We start from the raw sequence: 11211 nt of genomic DNA, 5'->3' as shown, positions 1-11211 counted from the left end.
ACATGAAAGTTTGTAACTATCTCACAGTGACTCAATAAAATTTCAAAAAAAAGTACTTAAAAAAAAAGATGTAAGTCATGATAATAGAGAATGCAGACAAAACATAAAACAAAAATGAAATCCACATCCTAACAAGACTGTTTCCTGAGAAAGCAGAATACTCAAACAGACCAATTACTAATAAGTTAATTGAAAAGATAACCAAAAATTCACAAAAACAAAAGGTCAGACCTAGATGAGTTGTCCTTCTAAGTGAGTCCTTCCAAGCCTCTGAAAACTGAATTTCTATTGTTATTAGGTTCTTTCTGAAAGTCCAAGAAACAGAAATTCTCCCAGTTACATTTACTTATACCAGTATATTACCTCTAAGGGTGATTGGAGGCTGCCCTAAAAGCCTCCTTCCCTCTCAGAGAGCCTGGCAAGTAACCGAGAGTATCCCGCCCGCAAGGCAGAGACTAGCAAGCTACCCGTGGTGTATTCGATATGCCAACAACAATAACAACAATTGGCCTCATTCACCTGTTACCGAAAAAGCCCCCAATACGGCAGCGTTAAGAAAGATGAGCAAGGAGAGGCTGAAAAAATCTCAGGGACAAACTAGACTGCCAAAACGAAGAAAGACTAAAATGATTGTCTGTACTTTCAACACACGGACACTGGCATCAGAAGCATACAAGAGGATCTGATGGTGCAAGCGCAGAAGATCAAGTATGACATGATTGGTCTGACCAAAATGAGGAGACATCACGCACATCACGCCTTTTTTGACACTGGAGAAGAACTGTTCCTTAGAACATGCGACAACAGAGGCGTTGGTGGCTTTGGTGTCCTTGTCAACATAAACTTGGCCATGAGAATCGAATCATTCAAATGCCTAACAACCCGAATTGGACAATTATGCTTGAATAGATGTGGCTCACTGCCTGCAGTTTCTATCTTCATCCTCTACGCACCAACTTCCAACTACGATGAAGAAGAAATTGAGAGGTTCTACATGGAACTGGAGAAGTTCCATAAAGAAGACCACACCTTCTACAAGATCACTGTTGGTGATTTTAATGCCAAGATAGGTCCGAGAAGGTCGCCCGAAGAACTCCACATTGGGACACATGACCTAGAATGGAACAATCAGGGTGAGAAACTGTATGAATTCATCATGTCGACCAAGGCCATACATGGTAACTCACAGTTCCAGAAGGCCGAATCTAAACACTGGACATGGAAGTCTCTCTTGTCCACAGTAAAATTGACCAAATCATATTCAATCGAAGGTTTTGCCTGACCAATATCGCTGTTGTCCCAGCGATATTGTTTCCCAATTGGGAAATTCCAAATGGGTTCGGACCACCGTCTCCTTCGAGCAAAATTCTACTTCACAGAGTGGGGAGAAAAGTCTGCAAAATTTTAGTCTAAGAAGGCAACTCCCAGAATGACCACCAACTGGAAGCTCTTTGGCACTACTGCAGCAACGTGGGAAGATGCTGTCCCTTGACAACATTGACAAGGAATATGATCGACTGGTTCAGCACCTCCATGTCTGCGCGAAGAATGCCAAGAGTGAGAAAGTCACAAACATACGCCTGTCTTCAGAAACTCTTGAGCTCATTTGTCAATGTGCTTTGGCTCGAGCCTTGGGCAACCTCAAGCTAATGTCCGAGCTCACAAAGCTGTGCAGAGATGTGATAAAGGAAGACCTCAAAGAGAGAAGAGCAGCAGTGTTGACCAGTGAAGCAGAAGCCAGGAAAAGTATTCGCAACACTCGCCTGTCCTTCGCCAACTACAAGACCAAGATGACTGCCCTCCGATGTCCCAATGGATCTATCACATCTTCCAGAAAGGCAATAGAGAGGATTATTCACGACTTCTACTCAGATCTCTTTGACAGCCATGTCCACCTGCCCACATACCAAATTCCACAGGATGGATACATCATTCCCAACATTCTCCCTTCAGAAATCTGACACACCATTTTGTTGGTAAAGACGCGTACAGCACCTGGTCCGGACAAGGTCAGACCGGAACACCTGAAGAATCTGCCGCCAGTACTCATCAATACACTGGCTCGACTCTTCACACGCTACCTGTCTGAATGCAAGGTTCCGTCTCAGTGGAAAACCAGTAGGACCGTTCTGTTGTACAAGAAGGGAGACATCCATGACATCAGCAACTATTGCCCAATCTGCTTGCTGTTCTGTTGTCTGTCTACAAGTTGTTCACTCACGTCATCCTGAATAGAGTAGGCAGAACACTAGACGAAGGATAACCATGCGAGCAAGCCGGGTTCCGAAGGGGATTCAGCACAATAGACCATATCCGCACAGTGACCAAACTCATTGAAGTTTTGCGAGAGTTCAAGATGCCGCTCTGTCTAACTTTCATTGACTTAAAGAAGACCTTCGATTCTGTTGAGACTGAGGCGGTCATCGAAGCCCTGGTCAAACAGGACGTTCAAACTCGGTATATCAAAATAGCAATGAGGTAAAACAAAGATATCAAAGAGATCCAAATAGGTAAATAAGTAAAACTATTACTATTTTCATATGTCATGATTATAAGCTTTGAAAGGTTGGTCAACCAAATTTTTGACCCACGCATATATTTCTGAGCATCAATTTAAAATACTATAATAGACTCCATTTCATGTTGTACTGAATGAGAATATTGTCTTCGTTTTCCTATGGGCACTATTCATCCAAGTTAGTGCTTAAGTAACTTCAGACTCAGCATTACATAATAAAGCAAGCAGAGCTGGCAACATCTGTTGATACACCAAAATCCAAAGTTAACCACATTTAATTGTTGATTTTTGTTTTTTATTGACAATAGATGCTACAACAATGTGCAATTCTTTAAGTAATTTGTTCTAACAACAAACTAGTGTTAAGCGTTATTTTACTTAAAATAAGTAAGTTGATTTCTTTGCTTCATTAAAACATGAACCACTCATAAATTTACTGTACTCTTGGCTTCATTTATACGATTGTAAAGTTTTTCTATAATGATATAAGCAATTTAACTTTTTAAATTCTTATTATTTCTTTAATGTGATTTGGAATATTGAAATTAACTCTTCAGTAATTTCAGACTAAATTGTAGTACTTTATAACAGTTACACTGTTACAGCAAAATAAACACAATGAATGCTATGGAATAAACTCAATAATTAAATAAACCACTACATTTTACTCTAGAATAATAATATCCAAAATAGAATTTTTCTTTTTTTTCTTATTTTACCATCTCAGGTATTCCCTAGTAATAGAAAAATAAATATATTATATATGGCGGATTTTGTGGCAGCTTAAATACGTCCCAGTTATAATTACCACACTATTATTCATAGTGGACTGAGGGAAAAAAATGAAAACACTACATGTGTTATTTGTTGCAATTACTGAACCACTGTAATACAAACACAGCCATAAATCATTTACAAATTAATGGTAATATCACACTAAAAACTTTATGGGCATTTGAGTTTCAAATATTTTTTATCATGCATTTATTTTTAACACTCTAGCACAGTGGGTAGGGCGTTTGCCTTGCACGAAGCCGACCCAGGTTTGATTCCTCCGCCCCTCTCGGAGAGCCTGGCAAGCTACTGAGTATATTTCACCTGCACGGCAGAGCCTGGCAAGCTACCTGTGTCGTATTTGATAAGCCAAAACAGTAACATGTCTCACTGTGGAGATATTACTGGTGCCAGCTCAAGTAAATCGATGAACAACGGGATGACAGTGACAGTGACAGTGACAGTGACAGTGACAACACTCTAGCAGTATTTTATTTTTTTAGAATTATATTTTTATTAAGTATCATGGTTCACAATATTTTTAAAATTTTTAATTTATTGTTTAATTAATTTATTCTTTTATTCAATAATCATGTGGAAAGTTACAAAGTTTTCAGGTTTAAGTCTCAGTTATACAATGCTCTAACACCCATCCCTTCACCAGTGCACATATTCCAATACCAAGAATCACAGTATACCTCCCCCCATCCCACCACCTCCTCAGCCCACCACCCCGCCTCTCACAGTATTTTAAATGAAAAAACTGAGCTTTGGCAGTAGTAAAACAAACTACTCTCCATGTTTGTCCTATTGTCCATAATTTACAATACCCTGTTATTAACTATTTTGATTACATTAATTTTTATTTTGATGATGAAAGCAGTTATTCACTAATCTGAGTAATAAGATTATATGATTATATATATTATATGATTATATATAAAATTATATGATTAGAAAGAAATTATAGGGGCTGGAGTGATAGAACAGCAGGTAATGCATTTGCCTTTCACACGGCCGACCCAGGTTTGATTCCCAGCATCCCACATGGTTCCCCTAGCACAGACAGGAGTAATTCCTGAGTGCAGAGCCTGGAGTAATCCCTGAGCATAGCCGTATGTGACCCAAAAAAACAACAAAAAAATATGGATAATGAAATTATGTGGTTAGATATAATTTTAGCCCACCACCGAAGTCCCCAATCTCCTCCAATCCCTATGATATTTCCCGTGCAAAGTTCCTTTCCTCCTATCCTCCTACAATACCCCATTATTTATTTAATTGCCAATTATGGTATTAATGCATAGTATTAAGTCTTTTAGTACAACCCCTATAGTGAGAAAATCCACACACATGCATATATATGTGTATATATATGTATATATACACATAATACACAAAAATTAATACCATACACAAAATTTACAAACCATACAAACCAAACACAAAAATTAATTCAGGGGCCGGAGCGATAGCACAGCGGGTAGGGCGTTTGCCTTGCACGCGGCCGACCCGGGTTCAATCCCCGGCATCCCATATGGTCCCCCACGCACCGCCAGGAGTAATTCCTGAGTGCAAAGCCAGGAGCAACCCCTGAGCATCGCTGGGTGTGACCCAAAAAGCAAAAATAAATAAATAAATAAATAAATAAATAAAAACAAAAATTAATTCAAAGCAGATTAAACAACTAGAAATTAGACCATAAACTGTAAAATACATTGAGGAAAAATACCAGAACTTTCCACGATCTGGACATTAAAGAGTAATAATATGAATATATTTAATTTGAACAAAGTCAAATTTAGTATGAAAAATCAATATTTCCGTCTAGTTTGTGTGTATGTATACATTTGTGGTTTAAATTTTATTTATCTTATGAATAATGTTTCTGAGCATCATGTAAATGCACTTATAGATAAAGAATCTGATCGACCTTGTCTCATTTTTGAATTAAATTATTATGTATGGATATATTTCTATATATGCATATATAAGTATATATATGTTATACAGTAGTCTGTGTATATATCATTTCTTTAGATCACATTTTTATCTATTTGGCAAAATTTTTAAAAACAGTGCAATTTCTTCCTAATTAACTACTAAACATATTTATTTTATAGTGCTGTGTTTTACTCATCATTTGTATTACTTGTATCACTTGTCTTCCCATTGATCTTCGATTTGCCCGAGTGGGCACCAGTAATGTCTACATTTGTCCCTGTAGTGTGCTAGTATAGCCCAATGATATCTGCTCGCTCCAGGGACAGGAAGTGCCTCAAACCGTTCATTCAGGGTTTTGACAAAGAAGTCTGACCATCTTGTAGGTGGGTGGCCACGCGGTCTTTTAATGTCCCGTGGAATCCAGTCGGTAACAGCTCTAGTCCAGTGGTCATCTCTGAATCGGATTACATGTCAGGAGCAACGATTTTGCTCCCATCTGATTTTTTATGTCTTGGCAAAGGAGACAGCATCCCTGATTCTTGACCGTCGACGGAGGTCGGAACTCCGGATTCCTTCTCTCACTTGAGTGAGACATGATACTCCTAGCATAGCTCTTTTGATTCCTCTTTGGGATACCCTAATAGCATTCTCATCCTGTTTGCATAGGGCCCAGGTCTCTGAGGTGTAAGTTAGTGCAGGAAGAATGGTGGAATCAAAAAGATGTGCCCAGAGCCGGAGATCCTTTGTCCTCTTAAACACTTCTTCGACACTCTTAAAGGCTTTCCACGCTGCTCCCTTCTTCCTGCTCAGTTCTGGCATCAAGTTGTTCCTCATGTTGAGTTCTCGACCCAGGTACGCATACCTGCTGCATTCGGAGATGTTCATTCCATTGACAGCAAATGGAGCGTCAGGGACTAGGTCGTTTTTCATGAGCATCATCTTGTTGAGGTTCAGCTGTGGTCCAACATTTCCATACTTGCGGTCGAAGTCGGCCAGCATTTGTGCCACATGGCTAATGTTTGGCATTATGAGAACGATATCATCAACGAAGTGGAGCTGGTGTAGTTGCCGACCCTGTATCTTCACTTCCATTTCTTCCCATTCAAGTCCTCAAGTGATGTTCTTGAGGGTGGCACTGAACAGTTTTGGTGAAATGATATTGCCCTGCCGAACCCATCTCTTTACATCAATGATCATTTCCTTGTAGAATGGTGAGATCCTGGTGGTGAATCCACAATACAGCCTGCAGAGGATCTTGATGTACTGAATTTGAACGCCCTGTTTGGCCAGGGCTTCGATGACTGCTTCAGTCTCAACAGAATGAAAGGCCTTCTTTAAGTTGATGGACATTAGACAGAGCGTCATCTTGAGCTCTCGTAAAACTTCAATGAGCTTGGTCAAAGTGTGGATATAGTCAATTGTGCTGAATCCCATTTGGAACCGGCTTGCTCGCATGGTTGTCCTTCGTCTATTGTTCTGCCTATTCTATTCAGGATGACACGAGTGAACAACTTGTAGATGACAGACAGCAGGCAGATTGGGCTATAGTTGCCGACATCGTGGATGTCTCTGTTCTTGTACAACAGACCGGTCCTGCCGGTTTTACACTGGGACAGAACCTTGCATTCAGACAGGTAGCGTGTGAAGAGCTGAGCCAGTGTATTGATGAGTACTGGCGGCAGATTCTCAGGTGTTCTGGTATGACCTTGTCTGGACTGTGTGCTGTACATGTCTTTATTGACAAAATGGAGTGTCAGATTTTGGAAAGGAGAACATTGGGAATGACATATCCATCCTGCGGAATTTGGTATGTGGGCAGGTGGACATGGCTGTCAAAGAGATCTGAGTAGAAGTCGTGAATAATCCTCTCTATTGCCTTTCTGGAAGATGTGATAGATCCATCAGGAGTCATAGGGCAGTTATCTTGGTCTTGTAGTTGTCGAAGAACAGGCGAGTGTTGCGAATACTTTTCCCGGCTTCTGCCACATCAGCCGACACTGCTGCACTTCTCTCTTTGTGATCTTCCTTTATCGCTTCTCTGCACAGCTTTGTGAGCTCAGACGTTAGCTTGTGGTTGCCTGAGGCTCACGCCAAACCACGTTGATGAATGAGCTCGAGAGTTTCCAAAGACAGGCATCTGTTTGTGACTTTCTCAATCGGCATTCTTCGCACAGATATGGGGTTGCTGAACCAGTTGATAGTATTCCTTGTTGATGTTGTCAAGGATGGCATCTTCCCACGTTGCCGTAATAGTGCCAAAGATCTCCCAGTTGGTGGTCATTCTGGAAGTTCCCTTCTTAAACTTAGACTTTGCAGACCTTTCTCCCCGCTCTGTTAGGTAGAATTTTGCACGAAGGAGATGGTGGTCCGATCCCGTTTGGAATTTTGAGAAAACAGTGACATTGGTCAGGCAAAATCATCAATTGAATATGTTGTGGTCAATTTCATTGTGGAACTGTCCACCGGGAGACTCCCATGTCCAGTGTTTAGATTTGGCCTTCTGGAACTGTGAGTTACGATGGGTGGTCTTGGTCGACATGATGAACTCAGACAGTCTCTCACCCTGATCGTTCCATTCAAGGCCACAGGTCCCAATGTGGAGTTCTTCGGGTGACCTTCTCGGTCCTGTCTTGCCATTAAAATCACCAACAATGATCTTGTAGAAGTTGTAGTCTTCTTTATAGATCCTCTCCAGTTCCAAGTAAAACTTCTCAATTTCTTCTTCACCATAGTTGGTGCATAGAGGATGAAGATAGAAACTGCCGGAAGGGAAGTGAGCCACATCTATTCAAGTGTAATCGTCCAATTCAGGTTGTTAGGCATTCATGGCCAAGTTCGTGTTAACAAGGACACCCACACCACCAACACCTCTGTTTTAGCATGTTCCGAGGAATAATTCTTCTCCAGTGTCGAAAATGGCATGGTGTGATTGATGTCTTCTTGTTTCAGTCAGACCAATGATGTCGTACTTGATCTTCTATGCTTGCACCATCAGGTCCTCGATGGATGCTTCTGATGCCAGTGCTTTTGCGTGGAAAGTACAGACAGTCATTTTAGTCTTTCTTCATTTTGGCAGCCTAGTTCACCCTTGAGTTTTTTTCAGCATCTCCTTCCTCATCTTTCTGAACGCTGCCTTACTGGGGGCTCTTTCCGTGTAGGATGAATGAGGCCCATTGTTATTACTGTTTTTGGCATATAGAATATGCCACCAGTACCTTTGTAGGCTCTGCTGTACAGGCGGGGTACTCTCGGTAGCTTCCCAGGCTCTCTGAGAGGGATGGAGGCTTTAAGGGCGGCCTCCAATTGCTCTTAGAGGTGTTCCCATGGTTCACACCATATTTGAACCCTATCAAATATGGTGTGGGAATTATGGGAAATAGGATTAAGTGTATTATGGTGTGTGCTGATCCGGAGAATGGCCTGGAGCGTGGTAGTGGCTGGGTAGTGGATGTAGTGGTGGTCGGCCGGTGAGGTATTTATCTGGTTTGGGTAGGGTGGGGCATCTTGGTTTGTCCCCCTTCCTAAGGTGCCGGAGATTGGAGGAGGCAGACAGAGGATCTTGTTTCCGGGTCTCATTGAGCCTAGAATTTAAGGTCGCAAAGTTCTGCTTACCTGGTTTTGTGGGCCTTCACTTGTGCGTGAGGTTTGACCCACGTGTCCAGAAAGCAGCCTGGAGCGTGGTGGTGGCTGGGTAGTAATAGTTTTAATCATATTCAGTAAATATTTGCAAACATCAAGATCATTAAGTTTTTCTTTGATTACTTATAACACATTTAAAAACAATTATTTTCTGGTACTGAAGTGATAGTATGGAGGGTAGGGTTTTTGTCTTTTCCACAGCCGAGGAGAGTTCAATCCCTGGCACTCCATATGGTCCTCTAAATCCTACCAAGAGTGAAGCAGTGATCCCTTAGTAGAGAACCAAGAGCCCTTAGAACCACCAGGTGTGACCCAAAAAATGCAAATAAATAAATAAATAAATAAACAATTGTTTTCTCTTGTCGTCCTAGTAAAATGGTTAAAATTGCGGCAGTGACTTGTATGGTTCAGATTAGCAAAACTACTCTACCCACTTCACAACTACCAAAGGGCCCAAGATCATCCACTGCTGTTTTGTATCAACCCTAGATTATAGCTTTCCTTCCCCTTACACAAATGCCTAATAACCTTAGTTTTGCATTCAAAGGCCAAGAGCTGGCCCTCAGTAGATAGTGCCAATCCCCTTATTTTGTTTCAGTTTATACCATAAGTGGGAGAAACTTTTGTGTATTACTTTTGTATCTTGTTACTTTGCTGTAGTGGCATATTATACATACAACTTTGGGGGGTAATTTTTAGAGTTTTAAGATTTTTCTATATATGTTTATCATGCAATTGTTCAAGAAAAAAACAGTAGTTTAACTGCTTCATTACTAGTTTAAATACCATCGATTTTTTTTTCTGCCTGATTATAACACCAAAGACTTCCAAACCTATATTAGGTAATAGTTGAGAAACTGGCATGCTTGCCTTGCTCTTCATATCAGGCTCTTGCCTTTTAGTATATTATTACTGAATATCATCATGTTGGCTGTGAGTTTGCTGTAAATGAACATTACTGTTTTGATGTACATCCTTTTTATCCCTATTTTTAGTGCATTTACCATAAGCAGATGTTGAATCTTTTTTTATCAATTGATATGATTACTTTATTGATATCTTTCATTTTGTTAGTATGACATTAATGTACTTGCATATACTTAAAAACCTTTGCATCACTAGGATGAATCCCAGTTGATCATGGAGTATTATTATCCTTGCTATCTTATATTGTTGGATTCAGTTCACTAAAACATTGCTGAGAAAACGTGTCAGTTTTTATCAGGAATACTGGCACTGTTTTTGGAAATGGTGTAATGTTAACTGCATTGAAACTATTTGAAAATATTCCTGTTTCTTCAATAGTGTGGTAACAATTAAGAAAACAGGAAATGTACCTTCTTTGACATCAAAAGTGAAAAACTCACAGGTGAAACCATCTGTATCTTTGATTTTGTTCTTGGAAAGATTTTTTAAAGTACACTTTCAATTTCCTTACTTGAGATCAGTCAGTTCATAGTGTATATGTTCTTATAATTCAGTCTTGATAAATTGGGAAAATAAATTAACTTCGGGTCCAGAGTGATAGTACAGTGAGTAGGACACTGGTGCCTTGAAGGCATCTCACCCATGTTTCACCCCCAGATTTCCCAAATCCACCAGGAGTGATCTCTGAGCCCAGAGCCAGGAGAAAGCCCTGAGCAACAAGACAGTGTGGTCCAGCCACCATACCCCAAATAAATTAATTTATTCCTTATAGGTTTTTAAATTTAGTGACATCATCTTATTCACAGTAATCACATGTTATTTTGTATTTCTGAGCTCATAGTTTATCCTCTTTCGTCTTTGATCTGACGTTATTTACTGTTGATTTCTTTGTGAGTATAGTTAAGACTTTAAGACTTTGTCAGTTTTGTCCACTCAACGAAAATACAACTTTTAGTTTCATTATCCTTTGAATACTTTTTTCCTGATTTTTAAATAACCGATGCCTTCTCTAATTCTACTTTCTAGTTACTTTTGGATTCTGTTTTTTTATTTTAATTTTATTTATATGGAAGGCCTCACAAATTTGCGTGTCATCATTGCTCAGGGGTCATGCTAATCTTCTCTGTATTGTTCCAATTTTAGTATATGTGCTGCCAAAGCAAATTGAGCACAATAGCAAAGCTGGTAGGGCGGTTGCCTTGCATGTGGTCGATCTGGATTCAAATCCTAAGCCCCTCTCGGGGAGCCCAGCAGCTACCTAGAGTATATGGACCGCAGGGCAGAGCCTGGCAAGCTCCCCATGGCATATTCAATATGCCTAAAAGAGTAACAAAATGTCTCATAATGGAGATATTACTGGTGCCTGCTCAAGCAAATCAATGAACAACGGGATGACAGTGACAGTAATG

General features: G+C 40.2%; 1 non-coding gene across 1 annotated transcript; it reads right to left on the bottom strand.

The window, feature by feature from the left end:
* Window positions 1–10862: 10862 nt before the first annotated feature.
* Window positions 10863–10974, bottom strand: LOC129400449 (U6 spliceosomal RNA). The gene has a single exon (XR_008627690.1). It is a non-coding gene; the product is annotated as a U6 spliceosomal RNA (small nuclear RNA).
* Between the last annotated feature and the right edge of the window lie 237 nt (window positions 10975–11211).

The sequence above is a fragment of the Sorex araneus genome, chromosome X, assembly GCF_027595985.1.
Source record: "Sorex araneus isolate mSorAra2 chromosome X, mSorAra2.pri, whole genome shotgun sequence".
Taxonomy (NCBI): domain Eukaryota; kingdom Metazoa; phylum Chordata; class Mammalia; order Eulipotyphla; family Soricidae; genus Sorex; species Sorex araneus.
Note: the sequence above shows the minus strand (reverse complement) of the source record. Positions and strands in the feature narration are given on the sequence as shown.